The sequence below is a fragment of the Paramisgurnus dabryanus genome, chromosome 18 (genome assembly GCF_030506205.2).
Source record: "Paramisgurnus dabryanus chromosome 18, PD_genome_1.1, whole genome shotgun sequence".
NCBI classification, from domain to species: Eukaryota; Metazoa; Chordata; class Actinopteri; order Cypriniformes; family Cobitidae; genus Paramisgurnus; species Paramisgurnus dabryanus.
Genome location: NC_133354.1, coordinates 36,759,067 through 36,769,754, shown reverse-complemented (window position 1 = coordinate 36,769,754; position 10,688 = coordinate 36,759,067). Strand labels below are relative to the sequence as shown.

Below are 10,688 nucleotides of genomic sequence, written 5' to 3'. Positions count from 1 at the left end.
TAAATTATAAAAATCAACAGGTTTATATTTAAAACAAGTAAAAAATATCTGCCAGCGGGGTAAGAAAAATAAACTTAATTCTAGTTTCAACTTAATTCAATAATAAACTCAATTTAGGTTTATTTTTCTTACCCCACTGGCAGATATTTTTACTTGTTTTAAGCCTTAACCTATTACATTTTAGAATTTATTTCAGTAAACAAGACTTAAATTCTAAGCCACTTTGCTTATTAAGTAAATGTATCTTGATTTAAGAATTATTTTTTAACTCGAAAACATGAATAAAATACTAAGTAAACGAACAGATTGGGATGTTCAAAACACTTAAACATTTTTTTTTCACTCTACCCGTCATATTACAGCTGTCGAAAAACCACAGCAACGTTGACAGACCTGGAAGCCATGATATATTAGCAGTTTTTAAAATAAGTTAAATCTAGAATCCTTATTGGTTTTAGATACTTAAAAGCAATGAATGATCTTCTTTCTTTTGAATTGATTTGGTATTATGGAGGAGCTCTGTGTCTGGTTATTGAAGATGATTTGGTCTTTGCTCCTATGTTGGCTTATTTTTTGTTATTTCCGTTACTATATATATATATTTTTTTCCCCTTTGTTTTTTCTGATTTGAGGTTATGAAAATGTTTTAATTTGTAATAAAGGTTTTTTGAAAATTCTAAATTCTCTCTCTCTCTCTCTCTCTCTCTCTCTCTCTCTCTCTCTCTCTCTCTCTCTCTCATGAGCGTGGATCAGTTCCTGCATCAAGGAAAAATGCGCATCCTGGTAAATTTCAGAAGTTAGACGACTGAGCTGCAGCGGACAGCGTAAGATTTATGAAAACACATTTGAGAAGAAAGGCAAAGCATGTTTCACAGTTAATCCAAGACCATAATGACAATTTTGCGCTCTGTTTCCCGAAGCTCGTGGAGGCGTGGAGCAGCATACACAGTTAAGGTATGTGCGATCTACCGGCATTACCTTTACGATCGACGTATTGGATCTGCAAGCTGCAAGCAAATTAACTGAAGCTTTACTTCATGTTTCTGTTTGGTTAAGCGATGACTGCTTTTTCCCAACAGTTTGTGTGTGTGTTTTCTGCATGGGTTTAGAAAACATGAACTTCTGATCTGCTAGCTCAACGTTCTACCTCTGGGTTATACAATGAGAACGTATAGAGTTAAATGCCCGCTAGCCTCCACCCCAAAAGCCAGCGCCTTCGCCGGCTCCCCCTTTGGCTGCGTCTATTCCGGTATCGCTTCTCGGCCTTTTGGCTAAGATCAAGTGTAGTATCTGTTCTTATCAGTTTAATGTCTGATACGTCTCCTATCCGGGGACTATATGTTAAATGGATTTTTGACCTTCGGAAATGGAAGCAGAGCTTGCTCCTTCCACTCCATGCATCAACATGGTATTGCAGTGTTTCCATGAATGGTGCGCTCCCCTTCTCGGGAACAAATAAGTCAAGTATAAAAAAAGAATTTGCTTCTTCTGTGCGTGAATGACGGTGTTTTTTCTAATCCGTGTGTTTTAAAATTGCTGTGTTTTCGTTGGCTTTATTGGTTTAACGAAAAGCTTGCGTGGAAATGAACACGCTGACAAAGAAATGTTTTTGTAATGTATTTAATTATTTTCTTTACAAGTTTGTGGTGGTGATCCGAGGACGAATTAAACATCCTCGACACAGCTGAAGGTGCAACAAAAGCGAAAGAGGCCGATTGGAATGTTAAAAACACCTGAAAACTTTTTTTCACTACCCTTCATACTACAGCTGTCGAAAACCACAGCAACGTCGACAGACCTGGAGGCATAGCTGTACTTGTTTAACTCACAACGACAACAGGTAAGTCATTGAGCCCTGTGTTTTTATTTATCCACGTTCTAAAATTGCTATGCTTTCGTTGTTTCTTGATTGCTCTGTACATTTATTTGTTTCTATTCCACGTAAAGTTACTTTGTAATAACGAAACCATATATTTGAATGCGCAATTTAAATCCATTTGATTTAAATTGTTTCACATATTTCACTCTACACGGTTCAACCGGGCTGGAAACGGAATAAAAATAGGGTAGATCTCGAAGAATGTTTGGTCTCAGACGTGGCTTCGTGCGCTTTCCACCTGGTCACACACAGTAATGAAACGTTAGTCGGATGGCCTTCGGGGGCGCCGTCGATGTGATCGGTCACAGGAAGATGCGTCCGTCTGGCCTCAAAGGGTGTCGCTCATACTTACCTGGCAGGGGAGACACCATGATCATGAAGGTGGTTCACCCAGGGCGAGGCTCAGCCATTGCACTCCGGTTGTGCTGACCCTTTGCGAATTCCCCAAATGTGGGAATCTCGACTGCAAAATTTCTGATAGTGGGGGACTGCGTTTGCGCTCTCCCCTGACCTTTGTGTTAAAAATAGATTCTTTTGTCCAAGAGACGTCTAACCACGGCCCAAGAATACATTAGTCATCAAAAAAGCGGCTATTTAACGACTACATAATTTCTAATAGACAGCGAATATGTGTCTAGGCTAAAACAAGGCTTAATTTGGGCTGTCAGTGAAAATCTAATAGACGTTTGACCATTCCAAAAGAATAGACTAGCCATTGAATAGAACCACAATCAAACGGCTACATGTCTAAGAGACAGTCAACAAAATAATGCTTAGATGATTCTTTTCCTTCCAATATAAGAGGTTCTCGGGAATGGCAATCATCCAAACTAATAAATTATAAAGGCTTTTATAAGAAAATGACAACAGTTAAACAACATAGACAGCGTTGGGCAATACAAAATGCTAATAAATACAAGACAAATTGAAATATTGTACATCCATGTACATTAAACAAGCCAACAAATCTGCCAATGGGCTACGACAATTTTTCTTGAATTAAGTGTTTATATCTAGATTTGTTTCTTACCCCTTTGGCAGATTTATTTGCTTGTTTTAAGCCCAAATTCGCTTAAATTTTGAGTTTTTTTCTCCCTAAAGGCTAGGCTTATTTTCTTAGGGCATTTTGCTCATCAAAAAATGCATCTTATTTTAAGACTTTCTAGATATTTGTACAGTGAAAACAGTTCGAAATAACAAGTAAGAAATGATTTTTTGCAATGTATTCATTCATTCGCTACCCTTCATACTACAGCTGTCGAAAAACCACAGCAACGTCGACAGACCTGGAAGCGTAGCTGTATTTGTTTAACTCACAAAGACAACGGGTAAAGTATTTTCTTGATTACCTAAATGACTTGCTGTAAGAAAATAAGTTTAGGTTTAAGGGGGGGAAATACAGTTTAAAGGGATATTTCAATTTATGATGATAATTCTGTCATCATTTACTCATGCATACAGGCTTACAACAACACGAGGATTAGTTTTTTTCTGAGTAACACAAAAGAAGGTATTTTGAGGAATGATGGTAAACCCACAGCAGATAGTCACCATTGACTTCCATAGTAGGAATAAAAAAAATATGATGGAATTTATTAGGTACCATCAACCGTGTGCTAACCATCACTTTGCAAAATATTTTCTTCATCATTTATCACGATACTTCCAAAATATTTTTTCCTACTAAGTCAATATTTCATTATTTGCTTTACAAGCTTAAAAATGATGGTGACATGATTCCATGGTAATCACAAACAGTTAAACAAGTAAAATAATCACCATTACTTTTAAAAGCATTTTGAAAATTGCTTGCTTATGCTGGGAGTAAAGGTATTTCACGCAGTGCGCATCCTCTTTAAAAGGTAATGTATGCTTCTTTTAAAGCTGACACATTTGCCACATTAAAATAACAGAAATGTGTACTGTTTAAACTTTTTGGGGCCGGTGTGTCTGTGTTCTTGGGGCACACATCTACATGTAAAAGCAGAATTGCTTATTATTCTTCTCTATTTCTTGTATAGGTCAATTATGAGTGGAGAACCGTTCACCAAATGAAGACCGCAGCCAGGTGACGGGATTCTGTGGTAATCGCAAACAGGTAAACCAGTTAAATAATCATCATTTATTGTTAAAATAATTTTGAAAATTGAAGTTCTGTGTGTTCTTATTGTACTTTATTTATTTCTGCAGGTAAGCACCATACCGTAAGCTTCATTCCCTTTATAACAGGTAAGGTTCATACTGTTTTATTCTTTTGTACTGTTTTATTCGTACTGTTTTAAATCATTCAGTAAATGCAAAGTTAAACTGATGTGTTTTTAATCTAGATTTAAAAGTGTCTACTGTTGAAGCACATCTGATCTCTTCTGAAAGCTGATAATAACTAAATGCTGATGCACCTTGTTTTGAGTGAACCCTTGTTTTTTCTAAATGACCTGATCCTATTGATCCGAGTAATCGGTTTCATATTCGATTAGCATATCTGTCATGTATTTCGGCCCGTAGCCATGAAGTGGTTTTTAAACAAGTAACAGTACTTTTTTAATCCATTGTCCATTGCAATAATCGGCCCTGCTGGTGATGAAAGCATGAACAAGTTTCTCTAAGTCCTGTCTTGAGACAAAACCTCCAATTCTGGCAATATTTCTGAGATGGTAGTAAAAGCAGAATTCCTTATTATTTTTCTCTATCTCAGGCTCTATGGCATATATGTCATGATTTTATTTGTCTATTTATATGTCTATTTACAAGGACTGCCTTGGCCAAATGTTATTGTTAATTAATATTGAAGCAGTTATTTAACATATTTCCTTTGAGTAGTGATTTGTGTAATGATCCATATATCTATTTTTATGTATATTTTTAACTTAGGAATGTGATTTTAAAGCACATATTTGTTATTGTATGACACCTCTCATGTTATGAAAGTAAAAAATAAATGTATTTTCTGATGTCTTGCATTTCTGTTTTTAAACTGTTAATCCTTATCAAGTGCTATACATTAGAAAGTGGATAAATAACAAAAATGTCACTCCTGACAGCTGATAAATTAATCGTTCTTTATAGCACCACTGAGGTGAGCACTTTTCAAGGCAAGATTCTTTATAGAACCGTATAAAAAGGTTCTATATAGTACCAAAAAAACGGGTTCTGCTATGGTTACAAGCTGAAGAACCCTTATTTGTTACTATTTAGGAGCATTTGTCTTTAGAGTGTTGCGTAGGTTCGAAACTTTCAAACTTTTAACCAAAAAAAAAAAAAAGGGTCACACGGTTTTATTTGTGGTGTGGACAAGAACACGCTGCAGGCATTGAAATGTAATTTGTAATTTATTGTCTCATTTCATATTTAACAAATAGGAAGCAAAGTGCTATTCAATCAGTTTAACTAAACAACTGGTGTTCCTCAATTTTGGGGCCTATGTTGTTCAGTATATCAGTTTTGTTCAGTTTTGTATGTGCATGCAAAAAGCATTCAGCGAGCAAATTAACTGAAGCTTTACCTTCGTGTTTCTTTTTGTATGAGTGATAACTGTTTCTGTATGTATTTGTATGGTTTTTTTACAAGTATAGAGTGAAATGCACACGGTGAGTAATGAACGCAGACCTTCAGTGCCGGACCTCTGACCCGCTAACCTCCATCCCGACAGCCAGCGCCTTCTCCGGATGCCATTGCGGTATCGCTTCTCGGCTTTTTGTGTAAGATCGAGTGGACACCGGGGACTACACGTTTAAATGGATTTTTGACCTTCGGCTATGGAAACGAGGCTTGCTACGTCCACTCCGTGCATCGACTCTGGCGTTTTCCGGGGACAAATAAGGTGAGTTTAAAACCAGAGTTTGCTTCTTTTGTGCGTGGTTGCCAGTTTGTTTGCCAATCCGTGGTCCATAATAAGTTCCGCTTCGTGGTTTCTCCATCGCTCAGTACTTTTCTGTGTTTCTATTTTACGTAAAGCTAACACCAAAACGATTGTGGAAAGCGCTATATAGATTGTTCTCAAAGAAAAAACGAGAAACAAACCCATGTGAATATGGGTCAAATTATCTAGGCGGAGCACTTCGTTCAAAGAAAAACGCAACAGAATTGTTTGCGTTGAACAAAGACAATGGTGCGTGCAGACATCGAATGTGTATTGTGGATAAAAAATGGCCAGTGGGGTGGGACAATTTTTCTTGAATTAAGTGTTTATGGGAAAAGTTCACAAATTTTGTCTTACCCTGTAAGCAGATTTATTTGCTTGTTTTAAGCATAAAATAACAGGAGAAGAAATTGTGTAGGGGGAGCAGAGGGGTTTTTTTTCGTTCAAAGAAAAGCAGCGTGGCACGAATGAATGTTTGGCTGAAATGCTATCGTAATTTCCCCCTTAATTTTCCTTACAAACATGAAACCAGAGAGAAGGGCCAGTTGGCATCGAATTGCACCTTGTATTCGGTGATTGATTGAGGAAAAATATGCGTATGTGTATATATACACTTGCTTTGTTGAACAGAGACAATGGCCGCGCGTGCTCCAGCGTCACCTATATGCCTATTTCACAAAATGGCGCCTTTGACCGGAAGTAGGGAAAACATCGTTCAGGTTGCACCACTACGATGGCCACTCAATATAGTATGGACTGACAGCTGCTTTGTTTTCTCCTACACATGAATTTACTTGTAAAAATAACAATAACATATATTGTCGATTGGTGTTATATTATTTTTTTAGCATTTCGTATTATCAAAATATATCATATGTTAGACAGCTGTCAATTTTAAATAAAATAACGAGACATACATAACTATTCGTGTCTGCTCCCGTTTATTGTAATGAGTCTGCACATTTGGAGAAATACTTAGACATTTTACTTCTTATTTCTTTAGACTGAATAATTATTTCTTATTACAGTTTTTCTGAATTGCTAAAACACTAAACCCCAATCTCTGAACCAAATTTATAGTGGCCTTAACCCATTTGTCAAATCATGCACTCTTTTTGCAAAATTCTAAACACAAACTTCTCACTAAAACACACATTTCACACTGCAATGCACTTGTTTTATAAATGCTAAACACAGGCAGGCAAGAGTTGAACACAACTAAAACACCGTTATCATCGAGTAAACATAACAACTCAAAATTCTACACACTTTTATCTAATGGTATTTTTTACCAATTGTGTGAATTGGAAACAGTCTGAGAGGCAGATGAAGAGTATGAGGAAGAAAAGGACACCAGAGACAATGCAATTGGCAAAATTTGCAGTTGGATTGCTGACTTTTTACAAAATACAAGTGCTGCTTACAGTAATATTGAAAACTTAATATTACTTGCAGTACTTACAGTAAAGTATTGACTATTCACTGAACTAAACTTGTGTGATTACAGTAATAGAGATTTTTAACAGTATTTGTCAAGTGTGTTGTTATGTACAATAAACATGTATTTTTCTGTAAGCAGATCTCCTGGATGTTGTGTTTTCCATTTTTTAAGGTAGTGTCTAATGGATGCTTGTAGTGTTTTATATTATAGATTTATGTGTGTATGATTTGAAAGCTTAGTTTGATTTTGAGTACAAGTGAAATGGTTTTGAAGCAATTGTTTGATTTTGCTAGAAGAGTCAGGGGTTCTGTGAATTTTGTTTAAAATTGGGATTTGTGTTTAAGGTTTTGAGAAAATGTGTGATGGTTTCAAAAAATGTGTTTTAGCAATTCAGAAAAACTGTAATTCCAAAGTATGAGACCCGATGATCTAATCGTGGTGTATGTGCTATTCCTCGTTTGTTTGCCTGCATCCATTGCTTTACGGCTTGCTTGTTGCGTTGAAATGCACATTTGATTTCTTTACCAGCATTGGATTTAGACCATTCAATGAGAAGAGTTAACAGCGTTTATTATGATTGATAAGCCCTCAACGGAGAATGAAGTCTGCATACATTAAAAGCCTTATTTTGTTTTTATCGTGTGCCTTCCAAAATGTATGCGACGAAACTTAAATCACGCAAAAAATGAATGGTAACTAGACGTGCTTGTTGTGTGCAGGGAGTGCATTTATTTGTAAACTTTTGCTAAATCAAAATGGTTTATTTGTATTTGCTTTTTACCTGGGTTTTATCAGGTTCGCAGTCGGGACATTTTTAATCCATAGTGTATGGAGTTATCTAGTAGAAAATGATCTGCTGTTTTTTGGTAGAATGTTGTGTGAGCTAAAGAAACGAGGAATAAAACACACACCGCGATTAAAAAAATCAGATCGCATACTTTGTAATTAAAAATAAATAATAATTAATTTCAAAGAAATAAGAAGTAAAATGTGTAAGTATTCCTCAAAATGTGCTTTGGACTAAGTCCCCCGTCATCACAGCAAACGGGAGCAGACCCGAATAGGTATGTCTAGTTATTTTATTAAAAATTTCCAGCCGTCTGTAAATTCATGTTTGAAAGAAAAAAGTAAATGAATATCTTACTTACTGTTTTTGTCTTGTTTTCTAGTGAATATCTGACAATTCTTAAATGGAGATACATTTACTTGGTAAGCAAAGTGGCTTAAGATATTATCTATTGTAATAGAAAATTGTTATAAAAACGTTTTGTTTTTGCTGGGAATTCTTGTATATATTTCACAGCTATATAATTAATTATAATAACGCACTTTTTGTTGATAAACATGTTAAAAAATACATTAACACAGAATAATGTGGCAACAAATCAAATGTGCATTTAAATGCAACAAGCAGAAAATAAATAAATAAAGCAAATGCATGGAAAAGAAACGAGGAATAAAACAAACACCGCGATTAAAAAAATCAGATCGCATACTTTGTAATTGAAAATAAATAATAATTAATTCCAAAGAAATAAGAAGTAAAATGTGTAAGTATTCCTCAAAATGTGCTTTGGACTAAGTCCCCGTCATCACAGCAAACGGGAGCAGACCCGAATAGGTATGTCTAGTTATTTTATTTAAAATTTCCAGCCGTCTGTAAATTCATGTTTGAAAGAAAAAAGTAAATGAATATCTTACTTACTGTTTTTGTCTTGTTTTCTTGTGAATATCTGACAATTCTTAAATGGAGATACATTTACTTGGTAAGCAAAGTGGCGTAAGATATTATGTATTGTAATAGAAAATTGTTATAAAAGCGTTTTGTGTTTGCTGGGAATTCACAGCCATATAATTAATTATAATAACGCACTTTTTGTTTATAAACATGTTAAAAAATACATTAACACAGAATAATGTGGCAACAAATCAAACGTGCATTTAAATGCAACAAGCAAAAATAAATAAATAAAGCAAATGCACGGAAAAGAAACGAGGAAAAAAAACGAGGTTTTTACCATGTCAAGTAATAATTGATGCTATGGATGATATTGGAGAAGATGTGAAAAAAGAAGCTCTTGAAAGACAATATGAGATAGTCAAAGATGCAATACCTAAAGAATGGATAGAGAAAATTGAAGAAAATTGTAATGAGAATGGAAAAGTAAAAGTGGTCTTAAAAGAAAAGGATAAAGATTTAATGGAATGTGTTCTTAAAACTTTGTATGTATGTTTTAGAACTAAACTATACAAAAGACCAATTGCAGAACGTTTTTGGAAAAATGTTTTTGTAGATATGGATGAAGAAGGCATATGGAAAAATTTGAAGTGGAAATATTTAGATACAAAACTGGAATGTTTGGATTATTTTATAAGACAAAATGTGATTTTTACTGAAACAAAATTGGCACAAATAGGAAGCAGTGACAATGCAATATGTAAAGTATGTGGAAAAGAAGATGAAAGTCTTATACATTTATTTTTAAAATGTTCTAAATTAAACAGTTTTATGGGAAAATTGAAGGAAATAATGAAACAAATGATGGAAATTAAAGAAAAAGAAATTGAAGTGGATACAGAATGGTGTAAAAATTTTTTATTTGGTGTTAATGGAAGTAAGATGAAAGTTGTTAATTTGTTTCTATCTGTTGCAAGAAGTGTTATATGGGAAAGAAGAAACATTGTAAAAAACAAAAGAATACAAATAGATATCTGGAAAATGTACAAAAGAAGGTTGGAACAATACATGAAAAATGTTGAAGAATATTTTAAAATGGAAGAAAATTATTTTGTCTTTCAGAAGATTTTTTTTACAAAATCCTTTTGTTGTACACACTGAAGATGGGTTTAGACTAGATTTTCAAGAATGATTGTTTTTTCCCTTAATATGTAAATTGTGACATGATATTTATAAGAATTTATGTATATTGATTTATGTAAATTTTGCAAAATTTTCTAATAAAAAAAAAAGCACGCCCGCTCTCGTCTGATCTCAGAAGCCAAGCAGGGTCGGGCCTGGTTAGTACTTGGATGGGAGACCGCCTGGGAATACCAGGTTCTGTAAGCATTTAATTAATTAATTATTTATGTCATTTTTTTCCCATGAATGCGTCCTTTCTGTAAGCATTTACCAATGTCATTGCGTTGCCACATTAGTCTTGAAGTGTCTCTCGAATCGAGTCAGCACTCGCTTACGGCCACACCACCCTGAGCACGCCCGCTCTCGTCTGATCTCAGAAGCCAAGCAGGGTCGGGCCTGGTTAGTACTTGGATGGGAGACCGCCTGGGAATACCAGGTGCTGTAAGCATTTAATTAATTAATTATTTATTTATGTCATTTTTTCCCATGAATGCGTCATTTTTATAAACATTTACCGATGTCATTGCGTTGCCACATTAGTCTTGAAGTGTCTCTCGAATCAAGTCAGCACTCGATTACGGCCACACCACCCTGAGCACGCCCGCTCTCGTCTGATCTCGGAAGCCAAGCAGGGTCGGGCCTGGTTAGT

General features: G+C 35.1%; 1 long non-coding RNA gene, 3 other non-coding genes and 1 pseudogene across 4 annotated transcripts; all 5 read left to right on the top strand.

The window, feature by feature from the left end:
• The first annotated feature begins 1,251 nt into the window (after positions 1 to 1,251).
• Positions 1,252 to 1,442, top strand: LOC135753215 (U2 spliceosomal RNA). Its single transcript, XR_010533523.1, has one exon. It is a non-coding gene; the product is annotated as a U2 spliceosomal RNA (small nuclear RNA).
• Positions 1,443 to 2,223: 781 nt separating this feature from the next.
• Positions 2,224 to 2,388, top strand: LOC135753184 (U1 spliceosomal RNA). The gene has a single exon (XR_010533492.1). It is a non-coding gene; the product is annotated as a U1 spliceosomal RNA (small nuclear RNA).
• A 745-nt stretch (positions 2,389 to 3,133) lies between these two features.
• LOC141281015 (uncharacterized) lies at positions 3,134 to 4,441 on the top strand. The gene is made up of 4 exons (XR_012335373.1): positions 3,134 to 3,207; positions 3,901 to 3,977; positions 4,070 to 4,108; positions 4,207 to 4,441. It is a non-coding gene; the product is annotated as an uncharacterized lncRNA (long non-coding RNA).
• A 5,927-nt stretch (positions 4,442 to 10,368) lies between these two features.
• LOC135752970 (5S ribosomal RNA) lies at positions 10,369 to 10,487 on the top strand. Its single transcript, XR_010533417.1, has one exon. It is a non-coding gene; the product is annotated as a 5S ribosomal RNA (ribosomal RNA).
• Positions 10,488 to 10,612: 125 nt separating this feature from the next.
• The window catches only part of LOC135753065 (5S ribosomal RNA), a 119-nt pseudogene continuing 43 nt past the window's right edge, over positions 10,613 to 10,688 (top strand).